Source organism: Sus scrofa, chromosome 9 (genome assembly GCF_054392235.1).
Source record: "Sus scrofa isolate SSC_HxYL_T2T_F1_AM1 chromosome 9, Sscrofa_HxYL_maternal_Yorkshire_Landrace_v2.0, whole genome shotgun sequence".
Classification (NCBI taxonomy): Eukaryota; Metazoa; Chordata; class Mammalia; order Artiodactyla; family Suidae; genus Sus; species Sus scrofa.
In genome coordinates this window covers 84,013,976-84,040,803 of record NC_139391.1, presented here as the reverse complement: position 1 = coordinate 84,040,803, position 26,828 = coordinate 84,013,976, and the positions used below count along the sequence as shown (strand labels likewise).

At 34.1% G+C, this 26,828-nt stretch overlaps 1 long non-coding RNA gene across 1 annotated transcript in view; it reads right to left on the bottom strand.

Moving 5' to 3' along the window:
* Positions 1-23,390: 23,390 nt before the first annotated feature.
* Positions 23,391-26,828, bottom strand: part of LOC146400013 (uncharacterized) — a 382,143-nt gene continuing 378,705 nt past the window's right edge. Inside the window, exon 3 of the long non-coding RNA XR_014815868.1 lies at positions 23,391-25,795. This is a non-coding gene — a long non-coding RNA (uncharacterized LOC146400013). The remainder of the gene's footprint in view (positions 25,796-26,828) is intronic.

Sequence of the window (26,828 nt, the reverse complement as noted above, 5' to 3'; positions counted from 1 at the left end):
CCGAAAAAGCAAAAAGAAATAAAAGATTATCTTTTACTTTGTATTGTACAGTATAGTCCCTTCTTTTGTTAAGTGATATTAGAGAAGACTTCTTGTACCAATTTAAAAGACATAGAAAAACATGAAAGTCCACTCTACTTTAGGAGTCTCCTCAAATGATTTTTCTTTTGTCTTTATCACATATTCCTAAAAAGAGAAAGTTGGAAAAGAGAAAGCTACCTTCACTTATCACTGACCTACCTCCTAGCTGAAGTGGTAATGAACAGAGAGTAAAAAAGATCGCAAAAACACACTATTTAAGTAATGTATCCCCAAACTGCAGTTCTTTTATTTTCCAAGAGGCAAAATCATTTCTAGAAACCTACACATATTATGGGCACTTTTATTCAGGATATGTGTTAGGGATTTGATTTCAATTCAATAAGCATTCTTTAATTCTTGTTTTTACTAGGAACACACTACACAGTACGAGAAAATAACATTTAAATGTGAATTATAACTAGATAAAAATGTCTATAAAGATTTTGATGGAGTTCCCGTCGTGGCGCAGTGGTTAACGAATCCGACTAGGAACCATGAGGTTGAGGGTTCGATCTCTGCCCTTGCTCAGTGGGTTAATGATCCCGCGTTGCTGTGAGCTGTGATGTAGGTTGCAGACGCGGCTCAGATCCTGCGTTGCTGTGCCTCTGGCATAGGCTGGTGGCTACAGCTCCAATTAGACCCCTAGCCTGGAAACCTCCATATGCCGCGGGAGCTGCCCAAGAAATGCCAAAAAAAAAAAAAAAAAAAAAAAAGATTTTGATAAGGGAAAGCTAAAACCCTATGACCTGATTCACTGTATATAAAGATAGAGAATGTGCTAAGGGCTAGAACTAGATACACAGGCCACTGATTTTGGAACCAAAAGCTCATTCGTTTTGGTCGATAATCACCAGAGAATTATTGCTAATTCAGAAATGGATCACCATGAGTGATGTGATGTGTACACAGGAAGAGATACTGGGCACTAGTTACCACATCTTCCTTCATCAAACATCTGCCTTATATAATCCTATGGTTCTTCTTTTTCAGCAAGAACAAATGAACACAGAAGCAAAAATGATGGACTATGTAGCAAAGCCCAATTAAAATGGGGCTTTTAATATTCATGTATATTACTGTAATAAAAACATGTTCACTATTTTATAACTTTAACTTTTATGTAAATTATAGGAATGATATTAATTTGTAGTAATTACAGATGTTTACAGTGATTAAAGATTATATTTTGGTAGATTTAAAAACTGATGAACATTATCTTCAAAAAAAAAAGAGATTTTTCCTTCAAAAACCTCTTGGTCATATTGTAAACCAACAACTTAAGTAATCAAATTTTTTAATATATTAAGGAATAACACATACTCTAGTTTCAATAGGTGAAAGCAATTTTTTCCTATAGCTTCCATTTCCTCATTAGAATTGTTGAAAATATTTAGGTCATTGTCTTATTACTTTAATAAATTAAGTCTATTATATAGATTTTTCTCAAGTTTTGATGGAGTCACAGCCTGATTAAAACCATCATAAATTGAAAATGTCATAAGTTCAAAATACATTTAATATGATCACCTATAGAACATCATAGCTTAACCCAGCCTACCTTAAACATGCTCAGAACACTTATATTAGGCTACAGTTGGGCAAAATCATCTAATGCAAAGCCTATCTGATAATAAGTTAAATATCTCATCTAATTTATTGAATTATGTACAAAAGTGAAAGCAGAATGGCTGTATGGTACAGAATGTGTATTGGTTATTTACCTTCGTGATCTTGTGGCTGACTGGGAGCTGCAGCTCACTACCACGCCCAGCATCACAAAGAGAGTATGGTACTGTATATCGCTAACCTAAGATCAAAACTCAAAAAAATGTGGTTTCAGAGTTCCCAGTATGGCTCAGCAGGTTACCAACCTGGCTGGTATCCATGAGGATGTGGGTTCGCTCCCTGGCCTCCCTCATTGAGTTAAGAATCTGGCATTTCCTTGAACTGTGGCATAGGTCACAGATGCGGCTCAGATCTGGCATTGCTGTGGTTGTGGGGTAGGCCGGCAGCTACAGCTCTGATTTGACGCCCAACATGGGAACTTCATATGCTGCAGGTATAGCCCTTATTTAAAAAAAAAAAAAAAAAAAAAAAGGTATATTTTCTACTGAATGCATACTTTTGCATCATTGTAGAGTCAAAAAATCCTAAGTCACCCCATCATAAATCTGGAACCATCTATACTATATTCCATCCCCCCTCTCTCAGAGCTCCCTGGAGGGGGTCCTCCGTGTGTGTCCTGGTCACTCTTCTGATCTTCTGGTCTCATTCTTCCCTTTTTTAGCCTCTAATTTCAATAAGAACCCCTTAGAGTCTTAGACTCAGTTGTCTATTAAACCCCTAAATAGAAATTCTGAGATTTGTTTCTCTAATTTGAATATTATAATGGCCTTATCAATTTACTACCCTACTCCTTCCACCATCTCAGAAGATCAGTTGTTTCTCCTCTTCATGACTCCAATTTTTAGTCATCCTACCCACCAAAGTGCACATACATGCATATGAACAAGCATACACTCATAATTATTTTCATCTTAATTGATCAAATACTCAAGATTTCAAATTTGGTCTTTATTTTTCTACATTGTGTAGATTGTTTTTCTGAATAATTTAATCTATTTTAAGGCTTCCACATGTATGCTAATATCCTACAGTTTCATCCACAAATATCTAATAACTCTATCTACATCTGTTATAGTTATTAAAACTGGACCCCTTTTTTGTACCACTCTCAATCATATTTTGGGAGGCAATCCTTGTCTCAGTGGATGTTGACACTATCTACTAGTTCCTTAAGCTAGGCGGTAGCAACTGCCCTTGAGACAGTCTCTTCGCACTTTGTGTGATAAAATGTTTGCCTGATGCTTTTTCTCTTTTGCAGCATGGTTATGTGAAGTGTAGAAGTGAATCATTGATAATGTAAGGACAGAGGAATTCAGATGCTTTTCCTACCTGGTAACTTTACCCTTGTTTGGCTTTGTATTTAAAGTTAATAATAAACAAGCTTTAAGCCTCTATTACATTTCAGGCATCCTACTGAGTGTGTTATATTAATATGTTAATATATTTAATCTTGATAGTCAATTTGCATTTTGGGTATTCTCATTTCCTGGCTAAGGAAACTGCACCAGGTATAGCTGAGTATTTCATCTATAGTCACATAAATACTTTTCAAGTGCAAGTCCACTTGCCTCTAAAGACCATTTTCTTTATAACTTTTGTGTTAACCTTGGCCTCCAGGAGTATTTACTTGGGAAATCTGAAGACTTCAAATTCCTGAAACTGGCACGTTGTTCTTAATTAGTTTAGGGAAATTGATCTGTTGGAGGCATCAGGTAAAAGTAGTCTTTTTCATATCTTGATAATTTTAAGTTCAAGACTTAACTGCTGAATCATGAACACTATTCTATAGGAAATCATATCATAATGAGATTCCATTCATCAAACTTTGTGCTTAAGCACCATTTTAATGGCTGTTATTCACAAAGAAAAAGTGTCTGCATCATTGGACTCTGAAATCCAACCATTAGTCCTTGAAATGGTATTGCACTAGGTAAGAATAGTTTCCAAGTAGATCTGGAGTTTTGTATAAGTGAAACTTTGGTCTGTTCAGTGGGTAAGAGCTACAGTTTTTGGTAACCAAGAAAAATTGCTTTGCACATAGAAATTCTTGTCTTATAGATACATGTGTGTATTTTTCTATGACAAAACCATTTATTAAAAACTTTGCACCAGTCCTTGTACATTGAGCAGTGCAAATTATTTGTGAGACAGCTCCGTCATGAACAACTAAAGTAACAAATATGGAAATGTTACTTTTTTTTGAGCCTCAACACAATGTAAAGTTATTCTTACCATTTTATTTTATTTTATTTTATTTTATTTTATTTTATTTTATTTTATTTTATTTTATTTTGTCTTTTTGCCTTTTCTAGGGCCACTCCCATCGCATATGGAGGTTCCCAGGCTAGGGATCTAATCGGAGCTGTAGCTGCCAGCCTATGCCAGAGCCACAGCAATGCTAGATCCGAGCCTCATCTGTGACCTACAACACAGCTCGTGGCAACACCAGATCCTTAACCCACTGAGGGAGGCTAGGGACGGAACCTGCAACCTCATGGTTCCTAGTTGGATTCATTAACCACTGAGCCACAACGGAAACTCCAATTCTTACCATTTTAAAGATAAGAAAACTCAAGTTCAGAAAGTTAAAATAACATTCTCAAGGTAAAAAATAGAAACCTTAAATAGAAAAAGCAGGATGTGAATATTACTAAAAATACACATCATAATATCAGCGACTCAGTAATGTTGGCTTTGTATTCGAAGGACAGGATGATAATGCTGTCACTTTATATAATGTCATATCATGGGTTGGAGCAACAAAATTAGTTTGTAGCAGTATTTTATTATTGCTCATATATCAGAGTATAGGGCTTAAACTATATGGAAACACAAGAGGATGTTAATGGTTAAAGAGCTTCCAAATATGATGCAAAATATCTCTAGGTATGCAACAACTAAAATTGGTGTTTGAATTGTTCCTGCTCAGTGACCATTCAAAATGAAGAACTCATAATAATATTCCAGGCAGTTCTTTACATGAGAAAAAATTTCAAACCCATGAAAATTTAGCCATATTGATGTTCTAAAAATAATGCTAATATAATATTTTGGATAAGATAAAGAGACCATTGCAGACTAAACTTAGTTCTTATTCAACAGAGTTGAACTAAATAATATAGTAACTTTTCTTTCATATTTAATCCTTCACATTTTCAGTTAAAAATGCGTATGAGACTGATGATGGTATTTATGTAATTCAATATGTGGCATATTTAAATTTTGAGAGTTTAGGGAGAGAGACTGAATAGCCTTGCCTACTGAAGTGTGTTTGTTTTTCTAATCTTTAAACATATTTTCAATTTTAATACTTAAATGTGAACAGCAGTTAGTCTACAATTTACTCTAATCATGGATAATCAATAGAATAAAGTTTAAAAATCAGATATAGTGTTATAGTACTTTCTTCAACCAGGAGCTTGCTATGCTTCTACAATAAACACACAATACTTTGATGTGACTGTTACGGCCCTCCAACTAAGTGTTGCTAACAACACAAAGCTAGAAAATTCTTTTAAAAAGAAGGATTGTGTTTGGATATCTCATGCTGTGTCAAAAAATTTAACTGCAGCAATTAGCAGCGGGTTTTTTTCATCTTTGCATGAGAGGTAGAAGCAAGGAGCCTCTGGTAAGAGAATAGAAAGAAAGCAAAGACTAGAGAGGAACTGTTAACAATTGAGCAGATGACGTGCTGCTGGATCAATGGCTGCAATTTTCATAAATGTGTATTATAGGAAGATATCAGAACTTTGTATAGTGAAACTTTGAAATTAAATCCATAAGGTATTCATGAATTAGAAAGTAATGCCTCAGCTCTGCAATCCTTAAGTTTAGAAAAAGGAAAGTACAGTTAGGCACATACAGATTTAATGCTAAACATTAGAATGTATTTGTTTATGTAATGATTTTAAATATAGTTTTGACTTTTGTCCAAATAGTAGGTTTGATCTATTGGAAACTTTTAAATATAACATCCCAAGTATTTTCTTTTTAAAATATATACCTCACAAATCCATACTTTAAGATCATAAAAATAATTTAAACAGCCATTTTAAGAAGCAAATTTATGGTAAATTATATGTATTTTGGTCTTAAATGTGAATTATCATAAGTGAGTGAAAGGGATAATAATTTATATTATTAAATATATTTTTTTAAAATATATCTTAAGTAGATTCTTAAAATGAATGAGACATATAAGGAGTTCCTCTAAATAGTTGAGATGTGTGTACCTGGTTTTAGCTAGACTAACTTTTAAAGCTAAATAATCTTCAGTCTGACATAAAATTGAAATCAGAAAGAAAAAAATTACCATTTACATACCATTTATCTAGCCAGTTAGCTATCTCTTTCTAAAAAATCTCTAAAATGAGAGTTTAATATGTGAACTATTATTGGTGTATCCACTAATATACCTGGAACAAATACATGTGATAAAAGATAAATCAAATTTGTTTTAAATAAATTATCCATACATTTCAGGTTGAGCTTCATCTCTCAGCAGCATCTATTTTTAGAATGCAAGTAAAGGAATAGTCATCATCCCTTTTTAGACCCAAATGGTCAATTTGTTTCTCAACAAAAGGGAAGATTTTTATATATTTTTTAAAGAAGTTAAAGGGCTTCTGGAAAACCATCTTATCAGCACTAAAAATGCTAATGCATAAATCCTTTTCAATTTTTGAGCAAGAGATTTCATTCTTCTCTAATTCTGCTTAGGATCCACTTTAGTAATACTTTCTGCCTTAGATTAATTACCCTGATCTAATTCATTTAGTGGAGGACAGCTGTGGTACGTGGGTTGCCCACTGATGTATTGTGTTAAATGACGCCCATCTGTCACTGCAGCATATCAGCATGGATTCAGTGTCATCCACTTCACTGGTTCTGCTGAGATGTGAAGTACAGCTACAATGTTTACTACTGTTGTTAATTTAATATCTACACCTTTAATAACCTGACTGCTGTCACTCCCTGAACAATGATACATGATGGCCAGCAAAGAAGCAGATAGAAAGCATTAACTAGTCAGCACAGCAGATCCTCCGGTATAGTTAATTAGAACATTTCAGGGCAAAGTTGTTATTGGGGACCTGGTAGCATATTTCTTAGAAAATTCTTTATTGAGAAATAAATTTAAAAGGATCCGTGATAATAGCAATTTTGACAAATTTAATCATTAATGTATCCTCTTAAAAAGAATTCTTTTTTAATAGTCATTGTATCTTTTAAAGAGTTCATCATGGAACCTTGATTTCTTCACAGTGTTTTGTTCTTATTTTACTCCACCCTCAAATGCGCAATAAACATGTTTCCTTGGCTTTGACTGATGCAAATATAATGGGCTGTATTTGAGTTTTCCCTTCTTGACTAAACAATCTTAATCCAAAATTTGGAGAACAGTCCCAGAATTCCACAGTATATACATTGTGTGTAATTTTTATTCTGTTTTCAAAAATTAGGTGTTAATGCACTTATATGACATGTGAGATTGCTTGTATAACATGGTAAAATGAAAATTGAAAATATTAATATGCATGTGTTTAAGTTCTAAATTTATTACACATGACAATACATTTTAAATTATATATAACACGGGCAAAATAAAAGCATAAACATAGTAAATTATAACATTTATAAAATATTTTTTAAATAAAATATTAGCCAAAGAAGATGTAATTTGACTTTTCTACTTCCTTTTAGCTCTAGATTTTCATATTTTTATATTAACTGACTTATTGATTTGCATTAATATTCATACTTGGACTTTTAAAAAAATTTCAATCTCTCCTCCAAATTTTTACTCTACTTTTTTTTTTTTTAAATTAAAGTGCTCAACACTACTAGTCACCAGGGAAGTGCAAACAAAGCCACAATGAGATGGTCTCTTACACTGTTAGAATGTCTGTTATCAAAAAGACAAGAAATAAATGCTGGTAAGGATGTGGAAAAAGAGAATCTTTAATGCTGTTGGTTGGAATGTAAATTAGTATGGCTATTATGGAAAACATATGAGGTTTCCACAAAAAATTAAAAATACAACTACTATATTATCCCACATACCTACTTCTGAATATACATCCAAAGGAATGAAATTAGTATCTTGAGATATCTCCACTCCTACATTCATTGCAGCATTACTCACAATAGCCAAGGTGATATATGGAAACAATTTTAATGTCCTTCAACAGATGAATAGATTTAAATGTGATATATATATAAAATTTGTATATATATGAATTTTATTCAACCTTAAAAAAGAAGGAATTCCTATTTGGACAGCATATATCAATCTGGAGGACACTATTATATTAAGAGAAATAAACCAGACAAAGAAAGATAAATACTATATGATCTCACTTATTTGTGAACTCTGAAAAAATTGAACTCATAGAAACAGAGGGAAGAATGTTAGTAACCAGGCACTAGAGGGTGGGGGAAGCAGGGAGATATTAGTCAACAGGTGTAGGGTATAAACTTTCAGGTAGAAGATGAAAAAATTTTGGAGATCTAATGTATTGCATGATGACTCTAGCTAATGACAATGTTTTATTTACTTGAAATTAGCTAAGAGAGTAGATTTAAGTGTTCTCACAACACACACACAAAGAGTACTATGTGTATAGTTATTATGTTAATTAGTTTGATTGTGGTAATTATTTCACAATGTGTATGTATATCATCACCTTTTATAAAAATATGTACAATATTTATTTCTCAATCATACTTGAAGAAAGGTATGAAAATTAAGTTAAATCAAATATAATTTAATTTTAAAAAATTAAATTAGAACATTCTCTCACACTGTACACAAACATAAACTCAAAATGGATTAAAGACCTAAACATAAGGCCAGATACTATAAAACTCGTAGGAGAAAACATAGGCAGAACACTCACTGATATAAATCACAGCAATATCTTGTTTGATCCACCTCCTATAATAATGATAATAAAAACAAAAATAAACCAATGGGACCTAATTAAATTCAAAAGCCTTTGCACATCAAAGGAAATAATAAAAAAAGAAAAAAAAAAGACAACCCACAGAACAGGAGAAAATCTTTGCAAAATATTTTGAAAATCTCCAAAATATACAAGAAACTCATACAACTCAAGAACATAAAATCAAACAATCCAATCAAAAAGGGCAGAAGACTTAAATAGACATTTCTCCAAAGAAGACATATGGATGGCCAATAGGCACATGAAAACATGCTCAACATCACTAATTACTAGAGAAATGTAACTCAAAACTACAATGAGGTACCACCTCACACTGGTCAGAATGGCAGTCATTAACAAGTCTACAAATAATAAACATTGGAGAGGGTGGGGAGAAAAGGAAACCCTCCTACACTCTTGGTGGGAATGTAAATTGGTGTGACCACTACTGAAAACAGTATGGAGTTTACTTAGAAAACTAAACATACGATCCGGAAATCCCACTTCTGGGCATATATCCAGACCAAACTACAATTCAAAAAGATAAATGCACCCCTATATTCATAGCAGCACTATTCACAATAGCCAAGACATGGAAACAACATAAAAGTCTATTGACAGACAATTGGATTAAGATGTGGTACATATACAAAATGGAATGCTACTCAGTAACAAAAAAGCACAAAATAATGCCATCTGCAGCACCATGGATGGAACTAGAGATTTTCATAATAAGTGAAGTCATTCAGAAAGAGAAAGACAAATACCATATATCTCTTATCCATAGAATCTAAAATATGGCACAGATTAACCTATCTACAAAACAGAAACAGACACACAGACATGGAGAACAGACTTGTGGTTTCCAGGGGGTGTGGGGTGAGAAGTGGGAAAAGCTGGAAGTTTGGTGTTAGTATATGCAAACTATTATATTTAGAATGGATAAACAATGAGGTCTACTCTATAGCATAGGGAACAACATCCAATCATTTGTGATACAACATGATGGAATATGAGAATAATATATGTGTGTGTGTATGTGTGTGTATATATATATATCTAGGTCACTTTGCTGTTCAGCAGAAACTGGCACTACATTACAAAATCTTAAATAAATAAATAAAACTAAAAAAAAGAAAAAAAAACCTAAATACTAATGACTCTTGAATATCAACTCTTGAATCTCATTAAGTGTCCTTAGACAATTTTAGTTTCTGAATTTGTTTACCATTTGGGTTTTGATTACTTTGTTTTCTGCAAGGGAAGGAGTGTGCTCCTTGGAATACCCTTTACATTCTTTCAGGTTAAACTAAGTATTTATAAGAATGGTGATTGTTTTATGTGTCATTTTTGTATTTTGCAGCAGAAGAATTTTCCAAGCTATCTGGTTGACCATACTGCTAGAAAGAGAAAATTCTCCCTTGCTCTTTCAATTGACTGAAATTTGACTCTTAGCTTCACTGAAGGTGACCTAGGTAATTAATAATGTTATGTAACATTCTTTATATGGAAAGCTGTCAAATTCCTTGTATCTGACTTATGATTCCACATATCTGACTTATATGTGGAATTCAACTCACACATAAATTTGGTCCAGCCATAGTTTAAATAGATACCTTAAAAAAACTATTTTTACAGACACACCTTAAAAACACGTTAAACAGAATGCTATCTTCTTGGGCTCCATTGTAAGCCTTAATTACTATTTGTGGAAAATGCTTTAGACAACCTCCCAGAAATATTTAAGCATTGTTAAAAAAAAAAAAGAAAATTAAGCCACCTCAAGTTCATGACAGTTATAAGAGCTATTTTTTTTCAAATTGAGTTTTTTATCCTATAGCTGAATGAAATGTCTTATTTGCAACAATTCTAGAACAATGCTAAGACATACACAGAAGTTTAAATTGCAAAGGAAAATGAAGCAATTTGCAGTCTGAATTAATAAAAGTATACTTCAATCTCCAATTTTCTATGACCTATAAAACAAACCTAAGTTTGATCTAAATACTTAGGGAAGATCCACCTGATTAAGGGATTTCTAGAAGAAAAAGTCAGTCATAAATATGTAGAAGTTAATGAGGAATAAACTATTTTAACTAGAAACTCCTGATAATTTTTCCTGAGTTTAAAAATTTTACAAAAGCATTTATTCTCTATACTTATTGATATCTCATGACTCATGAAAGCAAGTAAAAAGAGAGACTTTTTGTCCTTCACATTTCTGTATCTAATAGAATGTCTTCATTCAAACATCAAGGAACTCTACTGATGTGCTGATGTGTACCAGAGATAAATGAATGGATCTGCAATGTGATATATTATATTGGTTCGGTACCTCAACTGCACAGAGGGTTCAACTGTAAAGTCAGATTTCCATGGTTTGGAGGCTGGTTCTATCATTTGCTGACTATGTGGTCTCTGTTAAACTCCAAAATTCCTTTGTGTCACAGTTTCATCATCCAAAAAATAAGGATACTTACCTTTGAAAACAGAGTAGTGAAAATTCCATAAAATAGTTCCTACATAGCTCATGGCACAGTATGTAGCACCCAGTGAAGCAGTCAATATATTTAGCGTATATTTAGCATATAAAATTATTGTTATTACCATCATTATTATCCATTACTATAGCATGATTTTCAATTTTACCAATCCATAACAAAGTTGATTGTTCCTATGAGAAAACTCACTATAAATTTTTTTCTTGAGGTTCCGTAAAGTAGAGTGAGCTTATTAATCTCAGAGACATTAGACTGGGATTTAATTCAAGCTCTGACACTCTGATGTTGCATACTCTACTTAGCTGTTTGATGTAGGGGATGTACCCTCACCACCCCACACATAGCATTATGTTCTAATCTAGCACTCATCTCTTACATATCTGTAAACTACCTTGATAAGATTGTGCTTTCTTTCAAAACATCCAAGCTATGTACTTATCAACTTATAAAGATATATGAAGATATAAAAAAGGTGATAAAGGGTAAACTCCATGGTACTAATTGTGCCAAATATTAGTGCACAGACTCTACTTAAGATACTCCCATAGGAAGAAAAGCCTGGGTGTAGGGAGCTCAAAGCAATGATCTATAGGTAGGGGATGTTAGTATTACATTCATACGCAGCACTGGACATAGAATCCTGCAAGTCTCAGGGATCATTAAGTAAAAGAAATGTTGTAAACAGCAATCACATCAGTACATTAACTATTCAAGCCACTGACACATATAGTTAGAATGTACCTGAATCTTTTTTTTTCCCTTCCTACCTCAGGACTCTTTAAAGCAGCAGTGACAACAGCATAAGCACCCTAGGTATTCTGAATCAAATTTTATGAATCAAATGTTCTGAATTTGATTTCTATTTTTTTAAATTTGAATTTGATTTCTAATATTCTGAATCTAATATACCTCACTTAATAGTCATAAAAACAGCTAATATTTATCAAGTGCTTATTATATGCCAAAAATTGTATAAGGATTTTTATAAACTTCCTTTAACAAAATTTCTCAGTAAAATTAATAGATTAGGTATACTGACAATATCTGAAGACTGAAACACGGGGAGATCAAGATCCAAAAAGCCCTAACACTGAAAAGACAACCTACAGAATGGGAAAAAATATTTGCAAATAAAGCGACTGACAAGGGATTGATCTTCAAAATTTATAAACACCATCTGAAGCTCAATCCTAAAGACACAAAGCACCCCATCAAAAAATGGACAGAAGATTTAAAGAGACGATTCTCCAAAGATGACATACGGATGGCCAAAAAACACATGAAAAGATGTTCAACATCACTCATTATAGAGAAATTCAAATCAAAACCACTGAGGTACCACCTTACACTGGCCAGAATGGCCATCATCAAAAAGTCTACAAATAATAAATGCTGGAGAGGGCGTGGAGAAAAGGGAAGCCTATTACACTGTTAGTGGGATTGTCAATTGGTGCAACCACTGTGGAAAACAGTATGGAGATTCCTCAGAAAATGAAAAATAGCACTACCATTTGATCCAGCAATCCCATTCCTGGGCATCTATCCAGAGAAAACCATGACTCGAAAAGATACATGTACTCCAAAGTACATTGCAGCACTATTTGCAATAGCCAAGACATGGAAACAACCTAAATGTCCATCAACAGAGGATTGGAAAGATGAAGTGGTACATATACACAGTGGAATATTACTGAGCCATTAAAAGGAAAGAAATAATGGCACTTGCAGCCACATGGATGGACCTAGAAATTATCATCCTAAGTGAAGTCGGTCAGACAGTGATACACTAACATCAAATGCTATCACTTACATGTGGAATCTAAACAAAGGGCACAATGAACTTCTTTGCAGAACAGATACTGACTCACAGACTCTGAAAAACGGTTTCCAAATGAGACAGGTTGTTGGGTAGGGATATGCACTGGGGGGTTGGGAAGGAAATGCTATAAAATTTGGTTGTTATGATTGTTGTACAACTATAAATGTAATAAAATTCATTGAGTAATAAAAAAAAATTTATAAAAAAGCCCTGACGTGGCTAGGGAATGTGGAAAAGTGAGGACTCTTAAAAACAAAAAAATGGAGATGTCGAATGACTCCTAATATTGCAGGCTAAGAAGCAGAGGTCATACTACAGAGCTTAACTGCTATCTTATATTCCCCCTGTAAAACCTCACCCTTTTCTTTTGCTTTTTAGGGTTGCACCTGTGGCATATGGAAGTTCTCAGGCTAGGAGTTAAAATGGAGCTGCATCTACCGGCCTGCACCACACACACAGAAATGTGGGATCCAAGCTGTGTCTGTGACCTACACCACAGCTCATAGCAACACTGGATCCACACCCATTGAACAAGGCCAGGGGTTGAACCCACATCCTCATGGATACTAGCTGGTCTGGTTTCAGCTGAGACATGATGGGAACTCCTGTATTGTCTCACTTTTAAATATCAGTGACTTTATTAATAACTACCACCAATGCAATTAAATTATCAGCAATTCAAGTGGAAAAGGAATGATTAAAAGAGGGGAAAAAGGAAGTGGAAAAAAAAGAGAATAGAAAAAAGCTCATAAGATTTATTATCTGTAATAGGCATCATCAACAACTGCCTCAGAGAGTATTTAAAACTACTCATACCACAGGCTGGTCACCACAGGGATTAGATTGGACACTAGAGGAATGATGCATGGAACTATCCTTCTAATTAAATTAATCAATTGTGGAAAATCTGCCTTCACCATTCAGACTTATAAATGCTTAAGAAAAGGTTGAAAGTTTAGGAGTTTTTCATTATAAAATACATTGTTTTTTTATTTTTGTTTCAGTACAGTGGGAATAAAGGTTATATATATTTTCTCTTCAGTCTATAGACAGAAATGTGTGTTTTCAACCTCATTCCTAAAATAAATGTGCTGAACTATATTTACTTTGTGTTAAGCACACAATACCAAAAAAATAAAATTAAAGATCTGTATCTCTAGAAAGTATCTATGTCTAGTGGACTCCCTCCAAATTGAGGAAAGGAACAGTTTTAAAACAACCTGGCTAAAAGTACAATGCTAAATAATCTAATCAAAAAGGTTACCAGGCTAGGGATAGAATTGGAGTTACAGCTGCCAGCCTACTCCACAGCCACAGCAACGCAGGTTCCAAGCTGCCTCAGTGATCTACACCACAGCTCAGGCAACACTGGATCCTTAACCCACTGAGTGGGGCCAGGGATTGAACCCTCAACCTCATGCTTCCTAGATGGATTGGTTTCTGCTACACCACGATAGGAACTCCCCAAAGAACCTCTTCTTTAAAAGATTCTTATTATTTCTTTTGATAATGAATTGTTTAGTCAAATCCACTCTCAAAGGTTTTAGTATAACAAACAGCAGCGCAAGTGTCCACCTAGGTCCAGCCTAAGAGTCTAAATGTTTATGGGAGCCTGTTAATGACTCACAGTAAGTAAAGGTCTGTGTTTTGAGTGACCACCAGAGGAATTTAGAGGTAAGTTTAACTGTGTTTACATTACAGACTGTACAAGCCTTTGTGACATGTCTTAAAATAACATGATAGCAATTTGCTCTGTTAACTGACTATGTCTTATGGATGTTGCCTCTTGAAGAACTATCCTTATCTCAAGGTTTATATGCACATACCCAAACAACTTCTACAAATTTACTATGATTTACTAAACATCTACAATAAGATCTGTATAGCAATATTGGTAGCAGCTTTATTCTTAGTAGGCAAAAATTGGAATAAAAAACAGAGTAGGGTTTTATGGCAAAAGAATAGATAATAATTTGATGTATATTTTTGCAATGGAATTCTATTCAGCACTAAAAAGGAAAAAACAAATTAGTACATGAAGCCACATGGATGAAGGTCACAGGCATTTGGATGAAGGAAACAAGCTAGACGCGAAAGAGTGCAAGCTCTATTATTCTAGCTATATAAAGTTCAAAATAAGAAAAACTGATTTATGTTAGAAAAAATTAGCACAGTGATTATTTCTTGAAGAGTGTGAGATGAGGATTAATTGTGATGGAATGTTATAATATTGATAGATACGTGGATTGCACAGACATATGAATTCAAGAAAATTCATCAACCTGTTTACTTAAGATCTATGTATTATACTGTACATAAACTATATCTCAATAAAATAATACAAGTTGAGTGATGACACCAAGGATTAGTGAGGATGTGGATTTCTGGAAGTCTCACACACTGTTGGAGAAAGTGTAAATTGGTACACCATATTAAAATATGTTTTTCAGATAAAAAGCCAAAAATTCCATCTCTAGGTATAAATACTCTAAAAAAATAGGCATATATGCATCAGAAAGTGTAAACATGAATATTTATAGCAACATGGCTAATATTAGCTAAGAGCACTATAGAACCAAATGTCTATTAACTATTAAATAAATGATTATTTTATACAATAGGAATATTTACAGCACTTTATAATATATAGCAAAAACACAATGACTCGTATTCAATAGAAAAGCATAGTATAAAATCACACATTTGCTATTATTTCAATTACATTAAAAGCAAGCAAAAATAATATGAATATATGTAACATATCTTCCTAAGGAGTGAATAGACAATAAATTCAAGGAAATCATTATAATAATTCAAGATAATGTTTAATTCTATGGAGAGAAGTGGTTTGTGATCAGGAAGACATCACAGGAAGCTTCAAGTTAGCAAATTTTTGATGAATGGATAAATAACATTTGCTATATATATATCATTGAATGCAATAAAAAGGGCTGATGTACTGCTAAAGCATGAATGAAATTCAAAAACATGGGAATCACAAGAGAATACATGACTCCACTAGCATGAAATGTTCAGAACAGGGAAATCTGTAGAGACAAGAAGTAGATTAGTAGCTACTTATGGCTGGGATAAAGAGGAGAATAGAGAATAACTGCTGATTAAAGCAAGTTTTCTTTTGGGATTATGAGATATTCTAAAATTAAATTATGGTGATATACACAGTTTTGTAAATGTCAAAAAATCATTGAATTGTACCCTTTAAACACAAAATTTTTTACCTAAATTATATCTCTATAAATTTATTATAACACAATAACTTTCAATATGTGAATTCCTCTTCTGTTCCATACCTATCTATGAAAGTCCCACTAGGACTCCCAGAGTCTTACAGGTAACTACACATAAAATTTGTTTACCATTTCACTACACATATGATGGGATACCAGAGCCTTATAGGTCACTCTTGGTTAAATTATGGTCTGATATCCAATTCCATGTTGTCCTGATTACCCTGAGTTTGTAAATCACTTCTGTTATACATTTGTGTCAGGGATCACGGTTTCTAACAACAGAAACCAAGTCTTGCAATTCTCAGAGGCAAAGAAACATTTAAAAATCTATAGTTTATAGAAGCTCCAGAAATACAATCAAACCAAGTTTAGAAGTATGTATACATGAAAAAAAAATGCCTCCAATTCTGCCTCTGATTAAGTCTGCTGAGGTGTTAACTCCACAGTTGCAGCTGATGATTCACTGAAGCACCAATGGAACTTCAGCCTTGGTTGCCCAAGGAGCTCTGTTCTGCCATCCCTACTTGCACCAGGGAATTCCTCATAATTCCTGAGACCCACAGGCAGGTGTATCTGATAAGAAGAGTGTTTTCCTCTGCCTAGCTGCAAGAGACCCTGGAAAAGTCATTACTTGGAATTTTCAAAATACACAAGTTGGGGGAATCCCTAAATACAGGGAGGGGGTTCAGGTGCTGGGCAAGCCAAAAAACATGTCAAGTGTTCATTACAGTCAAGGCGGTAATTTACGATGGTTTTAAGATAGAAGCAAAGAGTACAATACTGATTGTCAGGGGCTATGAGAAAAGCAAATGGAGATTGATAATCAATAGTTATAGTTTCATATATATATATATACACATACATATATATTTGTGTATATATATATGTGTGTGTTTATCTTGCTTACATGTATTAGTGTAATCTCTTTGGAGAATAAAATAAGTAAAAAAACTGTTTGATGTCTCTGTATTTCAATGCAAGGGAAATATTTCTCACCCTTTTAAGTACCATTGTTGTCTGTAAAAAATAATTTAACAGCTCATATGGGTGCCAATTATTGTCAATTCCATTCTGATTTTCCTGCCTTGGCACTACTCTACCTCTAAAAATCCACATTGTCTATGAAAATTAAGAATTTACTACACATAACCTCCCCCCATTCGGTGTTTCTGCTCTCATGAGCCCTTTATTGATAATTTAGATACATGGCTTAAAGAGGAAATGCCAAAATCAAGTCAGTATTATCTTGTAAACATTACAGTTTTAAGAATGTGTATTACTGATGAGCATGAAGACTACTGAAGAAATCTGTTTTTTTTCACAATTGAATAATTTCTCTATTATAATTGACATCCAAAAGAGAAGAAACAACACGTCTGTAAACTACCTTCCCCACTATTTGAGAACATAATTTTGATTTATTATTATTATTGGCATTTTAGGGCCGTAATCTCGGCATATGGAAGTTCCCAGGCTAGGAGTCTAATCAGAGCTACAGCTGCCAGTCTAGGGCACAGCCACAGCAATGCCAAATCTGAGCTGCATCTGCAACCTACACCACAGCTCATCATCGGATCCTTAACCCACTGAGCGAGGCAAGGGATTGAACCCACAGCGTCATGGTTCCTGGTCAGACTCGTTTCTGCTGCACCATGACAGGAACACCCTGAGAATGTAATTTTAATCTTACTATCTGATTCCTACCATTACATCTCTCAAGTCTGCAGCCAAAAATTTCAAGTCATTTCATAGTACATTTAATGCTATTTAAGACAGACATATGCATTTTTGCTCTTTGGGGCCGCAACCACATCATATGGAAATTCCCAGGATAGGGGTCCAATTGGACATACAGCTGCTGGCCTTCGCCACAGCCACAGCAATGTGGGATATGAGCCATGTCTGCGACCTACACCACACCTCACAGCAACACCGGATCCCCGACTTGGTGAGTGAGGCCAGGGATCAAACACAAATCCTCAGGGATACTAGTCAGATTCATTTCTGCCACACCACAACAGCAACACCATTAAGGCACATATATTTAAGGTCAACAATTTAAAACAAGGACCTCCTTGGGTCACTTCTTCTACATGATGATTCTACACACATGCTAAGGCAGTGAGAGAAGTGCTTGTACAAAAGACCACAGAAGTGTTATGTCCTCATTTTCACATTTAAGCTTTTCAAAAGGTACTGGTCACACTTAAAATTATCCTACTTGGAATATTCACTTTTTCATTCTGTCATATTCAATTCCGTTGTCCTATTTAATAAAATTTATAATAATTCCTTGGAATTATCTGTTAAATCTATATCAGAATTTTTCTTGTCTTTTAATGGTTAATTATTTCAAATAAGAAACAGGTATGTAAGTTGCATTTGGTTAATCTATTTCTTAAATATATCTCAATCTAAAGGAACTTCCTCCCTCTTTGCTATTTTTCCCAGCTTTGTAGAGGTATAGTTGACAAATAAAAATTGTGTATGTGTAAAGTGTACAACTTGATGTTTTAATATACATATGTATAATATACAAATACATATGCAAAAATTGTGTATATATAAAGTGTACAATTTGATGTTTTAATGTACTTATGCATAAGCTAATTAGTATACCCATCACATGGCTATTCTTTATTTTTTATGGTGAGAACACTTAAGACTACTCTCTTAGAAAATTTTAAGTGTATAATACAATATTGATAACTACATATTTTCTACTTTTTATAAAGAACTTTACATTTTATCGCAATTGTTTATTTTCTTGACTTGCCTGCCCGTCCATTTTTTTTTCCTTACTTTTCATCTTTGCAGATACTAAATCTACCACAGACAGCAGGTAGTAGGTGCTCAATAAATTTTTGGTGAATATGTTAATAGCTGAGAGTATAAATGTTTAGTTAAGGCCAAGTTTAATGTTTAGTCCTAGTTTTATTTTAGATTATGATGAATCTTTAAATCACAGTGTTCTTACTCTCTTGAAAGATAAAATACAGAGCTGGCACACACACATATAAAAAAAAATAGTGATCTCTTTTTATCATGCCTTCCGTTCCTGGAAGGTATTATCAGGTCAGTTGTTGCTTATAGTTATGTTCTATACTTCCTATTGCATCACATAAGGCACAGTACACTTGGGTCTCCTACTTTTGAGATGCTAAGGTTAATCAGTAGAAACAATTCATGATAATTTCACCTATTAGGTTTCACCATCATTTTTTATCTTTTATTTATTTATTTTTTTGTCTTTTTTAAAGGGATACATCAGAGCATATGGAGGTTCCCAGGCTAGGGGTCAAATCAGAGCTGTAATGCCTGGCCTACGTCACAGCCACAGCAATGCCAGACCCGAGCCACATCTACGACCTACACCACAGCTCACAGCAACACTAGATCCTTAACCCACTGAGCAGGCCAAGCATCGAAACTGCGTACTCACAGCTGCCAGTCAGATTCATTTCTGCTGAGCCATGATGGGAGCTCCTACCTTTTTTTTTTTTGTATTAAACATATCACTTAATCTATTACTTTATTGCTAAATGACAATTTATCAAATTCAGAATTTTTTTTCCAAATTTATTAGCAGAAATTTTTCTGTTTGATTTTAATCTCTTTAAAAATCAACTATCAGAACCATTTTTATGGGTCTGCAACTTATACATCACACAGAACCCCATGTTCTGAGGGACTACATGGTTGGCTTATTTTCTGAGGTAGCTATCTTGAAATCATAATTTTTGAGCAAGGGGTCCTGCATTTTCATTTTGCACTGGATTCTTCAAATTATGTAGTTGCTTCTGTCAACTGGTGCTATTAAGCTACTACATTGAAATGGAGTTCATAGACAAATAGAAAGATATATGGTTAAATTTTCTTTTTAATTACTTATTTTAAGAGAAAAGGATTTGGAAATCTAATCCTTTCGATGGTAACCAGATTTTTTATTTTTTTATTTTATTTTTATTTTTTTATATATATATATATATTTTTTTATTTTACCACTGTACAGCAAGGGGGTCAGGTTATCCTTACATGTATACATTACAATTACATTTTTTCCCCCACCCTTTCTTCTGTTGCAACATGAGTATCTAGACAAAGTTCTCAATGCTATTCAGCAGGATCTCCTTGTAAATCTATTCTAAGTTGTGTCTGATAAGCCCAAGCTCCCGATCCCTCCCACTCCCTCCCCCTCCCATCAGGCAGCCACAAGTCTCTTCTCCAAGTCCATGATTTTCTTTTCTGAGGAGATGTTCATTTGTGCTGGATATTAGATTCCAGTGATAAGTGATATCATATGGTATCTGTCTTTGTCTTTCTGGCTCATTTCACTCAGTATGAGAGTCTCTAGTTCCATCCATGTTGCTGCAAATGGCATTATGGCATTCTTTTTTATGGCTGAGTAGTATTCCATTGTGTATATATACCACTTCTTCCAAATCCAATCATCTGTCAATGGACATTTGGGTTGTTTCCATGTCCTGGCTATTGTGAAGAGTGCTGCAATGAACATGCGGGTGCACGTGTCTCTTTTAAGTAGAGTTTTGTCCGGATAGATGCCCAAGAGTGGGATTGCTGGGTCATATGGAAGTTCTATGTATAGATTTCTAAGGTATCTCCAAACTGTTCTCCATAGTGGCTGTACCAGTTTACATTCCCACCAACAGTGCAGGAGGGTTCCCTTTTCTCCACAGCCCCTCCAGCACTTGTTATTTGTGGACTTATTAATGATGGCCATTCTGACTGGTGTGAGGTGATATCTCATGGTATCACTGGTGAGTGATATCTCATTGATTTGCATTTCTCTTATAGTCAGCAATGTTGAGCATTTTTTCATGTGTTTGTTGGCCATCTGTATCAGATTTTTTTTTTGCCTTTCCATTTCTTAAGAATTATAATTATACTCATTAGTTTTATATCAATGGTTTGAAAATCAGTTGCATTCATTATTTTTTATGATGATCAAATTGATCCATCATTGGTCCATGTAAGCCCCTTCATGTTGGCTTTTATGCACTTTTGTCACAGGGCTATTAGTCTTAGGTAGCTTTCTTATTTTCTGGTGGCAAATAAATGTCTAGCATCATCTTGCTCATTTTCTATCTCAGAAAGTATTTTATTATTTCATTGCAAAATATTACTTTTTAAAAAATAGGACTCCTGAAACATTTTAATGGAGGATTGTATTTAGAAATTATAACTCAGGAACTCTATCTGCTCATTAGTATTTGTGAATGTTTTGATGGAAGGATTAGGAAATATATATATTTATATAACCATATACATGTATTTACATATATTTAAACCTATTTTATTTTGAATTTTCAAAATATTATACATTTAGAGTGTCTCAAGTGAATGCCAATTGGATAGGTCCTTCTTAGAAATTTAGAATTGAATGACCTCATTAAGAACTCTGTAAGTAGGGTTAATGATCCGTTGTTGCCGTGAGCTGTGGTGTAGGTTGCAGACTCGGCTTGGATACCACGTTGCTGTGGCTCTGGTGTAGGCCAGTGGCTACAGCTCCGATTGGACCCTTAGCCTGGGAAGTCCATATGCCGCGAGAGCGGCCCAAGAAAATGACAAAAAGACGAAAAAACAAAACAAAACAAAACAAACCTCTGTAAGTAGCAGAAATCAGCTGTTCATCCTTCCTTCATGTAATTTGGTTTGGTATTGTAATAGTCAACAGCATCAAATTCATATGATTATATTTCTGCCTTTCCTACTTATGAAAAATACGACATCTGAATAGATGACAGTGGCCTGCTTATAAACCAGAATTTATGGAGATGAGTTTGTTCTGTTAAGCTGCTTTGGTTTTGAATGCATTCTATGGGAAGTTAAGAGTTTCTGCTGTAAATAAAGCAGGCTACCAATAAACTGGAACAGCTTACTCTGACCTATAACTATGTTTTGTTTTCTCTTGAGATTATCATTGGGGGCTAAACCCATCTCACTTTAAAACATATAAAGAACTCCTACAAGTTATTAAAAATATTTTGGAGCTTTGTTTCCTATCAACATTGTCTCTCCAAAATTTAAAATAAAACAACTCCAGAATAAAGGAAAGGATAAATTTTTACAACCTATAAGCAAAATTTTAATACATTTCAAAATAATTATTTTTAATGATGAAATATAATTACCTGTACATATACAGCTTAATGAAGTTTTTTTTTCCTTGACTCTTTAATAAAAAATATAGATTGGTAGAAGTTAATATCCCTGGTGAGCTAGGATTACATATTATGGTAAAAAGGAAAATGAAGGTATATTGTTGGTCATTTCAAAAATAAGTTTATTCATTTCCCCAAAGAGCCACAACAATAGTTTCTTCAGTGATTGTGATAAAATTTGGTATTATTCTATACAAATAAACATTTCTCATCTTGCTGCCCATTTCATTCATTTTTCACTAGTCTCATCCATTTAAGTAAACATGATGTTCTTTTAATTCTGAAATTTACATTTCCTTCAGAAAAATGTTTAAGAAACTGAAAAAGCAAAGGCTTAGATGAACCAATTCACCATGTCTACTAATGTTGGGTTATTCTTCTGAATTCAAATACATGTTCCTATCATCTACCACTATGCTCTCTATATAACCTATGTATACATTCTCATGGTCTCAAAGAAAACTCTGCATGGATCCATTCTTCAGATGGTATAAAATATTAAACTACCTTGATCACTGTAAGAGAAATACTGTATGATAATATAGGAATAATTTGACTTAGAAATTGGAACTTTTGAGCCCTTTCCTAGTTGTATTCCTGATTTTCTGTCATTTATGGATGGATTACGAGTAGATATGGATGAGTTACAAAACTTTTGCCTTCAAAAGTAAAATGAAGGAACTAAGTTTTTAAACAGCATAAATGATACAATTAAATTCTGTATACCATAAACTTCCATAAATAATACATGACTTAGAGACAATCTCATTTGAGATATGAAGTAATTTTTGAGCAAGATCACTATTTTCCATACTTTTGTGCATAAAAGAATCAAAGTATGTGAGACTAAAGTGATTTTATTATCATTTCTGCCTAGTATTTCATATTATATACTACAAAGAGTTTGTTCTTAGAAGAAATGACTATCACCCTTGGACACTTCTGTATATAACATGGTAAGAATTTTTTTGCGGCAGGGAGCATTCTTTTCTTTTTTCTTTTTTTTTTTTTTTGCCTTTTAGGGCTGTACCCATGGCATATGGAGGTTCCCAGGCTTGGAGTCTAATGGGAGCTATGGCTGCCAGCCTATACCACAGCCATAGCAATGCCAGATCCTTAACCCATTGAGCAAAGCCAGGGATTGAACCCACAACCTTATGGCTCCTAGTTGGATTCATTTCTGCTGCACCATGGGAACTCTCAGTAAGAATTTTTATGTACTATAGTTTTGCTAATTTTGATATTTTAGGGGATGGTATCATTTCTAGTTTTACCTAATATTACTTAATACTTGAATTCTCTTGATATTGGTTTTGAACTTTGTCTTATTTTTGGTTCTTTAGAAGCCAACCATGATACAAACACCAATGAGGTAGTGAAGAAAGTACAACAGAGAAGAGAGGAAAAAAAATATGCAGGCAATAGGAGGATTGAACAACTAGGCTCAATTCTGCCAGGAAAATTCTGAGCCACTGTGGAACATGCTTCATCATTGCCCCACTGAGAATGGGGAAGCAGTAGTGTTTATTCACCCACCCCTTTCCTCATTGTCAAGGGAACTAACTCGTAGCCAAGTAAAAAAGGGGTAGGGGAAAATAAGAATTATCAGGGTCAGAAATGAGAGAGGCGATATTTTATAATCCTATATATATTAAAAGGATGATAAAATATTATGCACGATTTTCTGCCAATAAATTTAACAATTTAGGTGAAATGGACAAATTCCTTGAGAGACATAAAGTGCTAAAACATACTTAAGAAATAGAGGTTAAAAAATGCTCTAGTGATGAGCCCTTGGAGTGGAGGTATAAGAAGGAGAAAGAAGAATATATAGTAAGAGGAAAGGAGGGGAATAAAGAGAAGAGATCTAAGATACCATGTCAGAAAAGCAAAAGAAAAGAAATTTTTACAATATGATGAAATATTTCAAGGTTTTAATTGTAATAGCGTTTGGCAAGTTACGGCTGACCTTTATGAGAAAGGATGAAGTAGAATAGTGAAGTACCACGAGTACCGCAAGTAAAATTCCAAAGCAAACAACTCAAGAATAAATGAACAGTGGAACAGATGAAGGAACAATATATAAAGTACAATTTCAAGAAATCTATTTATAAATTGAAGTTTAGAAAAAGTATAACTTAAGCGAAATCAGGTTCAAGAAAATACTTCTTCTATTTTCCATTCATTCAGTACCATTTGGAAATCTTTCTGTTGTGTACCCTATGTGCATGGCAATTACATTTACTAACAAAAACTGAGATATATTTTCTGAAGAGTAGTATTGTGAGTCAATAAATATATCAGAGTCAGTTTGGGAGATGCATTATAAGATGAATAAATGTTTGAATTTCTATAATAGTCTGAAGATTTATGGCAATAAGGAGGTCATGTGGGGAATATAAATGGGCCTATAAAACCAAAAATGCATAATTGCTATGACTGTGTACATGGCGTATTCCTAGGAGTTATTGAATCAGCAACAATTAAACATTGTCTTTGCCTTTAGAATCTCACAGAGGCAGAAACCTAAACAAATATATACAATGTAATGCATTAAGCATTCCCATCGTTTTTAGAAACCTAGCTCTGTTGTTTATCAGAAATGAAAATTAATTTTTCAAGAATTAATTATGTATGGGTACATGTGTATAGACGCATGAGTTTATTTAGACTGGGAAGTTGGGAAATCTAGAGTGATTCCAGGAGAATAAGGTAGGCAAAATCTACTTGGGAGAGTGAGAAATCTAAGTGTGAATATTCACTCCTCCAAACAACCAAGTCACATTTGTGTTAGAGAGTAGAAAAGATAACAACAAACCTCTTAGACAATCATGGAGATACTTGGAAAGGCGTTGCAGTGAAAAGCAAAAGATGAACTTGCTGAGGTTCTCAGGGATTGCATCTACTTTTGTCAGCAATCATAGCTCTTACTTATAAGCTTCTGATTTACTTTCTTGGCTTTAAAAGTAAAATCTAACACCCAGCTATTTCTCAGGCTTGAAGCAGATATGACTCCATCTGCCCTCATCCCCACAAAATACCGTGGACTCTGTAATTCTCCATGTAAGATTTGCTTTCCTTTTCTTGATACAGTTATCACCACTTATTCTAAACATTCTCAAATGCACTATATTTCTTTTTGGTTTCTGAGACTTCACAATGGCCACTTTTTCTTCATACAATATTTTTTTTTTTTGACTCGACTTATTCTCCCTTTACCTAGTACATTAGATAGGAGAAAGACTTTCCCACAAGTACATATTAAATGAGAGCTCATGTTAAACAAGATTAAACTCACCCTTATTGGTTCGGAGATAGTATGTAAACTCTTGTCCATGAGGTCATTTATAGATGTAAACTTCCAACTTTCAGACCTCTCAAAGCTAGAGTTCTGTCAAAGAATGGAGAAGAGAGGGAGTTACTTTGCTGCCTTTCGCTTGGCTACCATAAGCACACTTTCTTTCACATTTCATTCATAAGAACTTTGGCTATTAGTGCCACCTAGCTACAAAGGACACTAGGAAAGGAGTTTTTATTCTTGGCAACCATCTGTCCAGCTAAAAATTAAAGATTTTCTTCCTATGAAAGAGAAGAGGAGTAAATATTGGGGTATGAATAGCTGTCCACCATATTCTATCCTTGGAATATCTACATATTCTAGTGTGTGCCTTTATGCAAAGAGAGAACACACTCATTCCTGCCCCCCATTACCAAGGAGACAATTACCCAAGCCCATTTAGCCACTGCATCTATATCCAAATCCAGATTAGACGCACAGCCAACCTATCAGATGTGAATGTTGTTTTTATGACCCAGAAAATAGTAAAACATGAGCACTCTGTCTGTCCCCACCATACCCAGATACAACCATGGAAGAGAAATAAGAAAAGCACATTAAAAATTCACATCAGAAAACAGAAAAATGACAAACACTAGAATGACTGATAATAATGAAATCCTTTGGATGGTAATTGAGACAATTTCTTGTTCTGGGAATAGAATGAGTTCTTTGATGAGCTGATTGGGTAGTCCCGGGTTCAGCTCTTTGGGAGAATTTCCTTATTCTTTTTCCCTGTAACCTTTGGTTTCCTTTGGGAAAGTTTTCTAGTATCATGTATATCCTCAGGGGACATAACAGGGATTGGCTCATGGGAATATATCCTTCGTGAGCCTGAATATTTCTCTCAGACTAAATATTCAAGTGTGTGCCTTTATGCAAACAAGTCATACCAGCCAAGGAGAAAATTTACGTGTACAATTGACTTGTATAGCCAACATTGTGATTTTCGTCAAAAACTCTTCAGAAGTAAGACATTTTTTTCTCTCAGATCCATGTGCAAATATCAACAGTCAAGTATTCTCATTCAGAAATAGTCTTAAGCCTAAATACTATATTCCTTTAACTCTCTGGCCTCTGTGCTCTG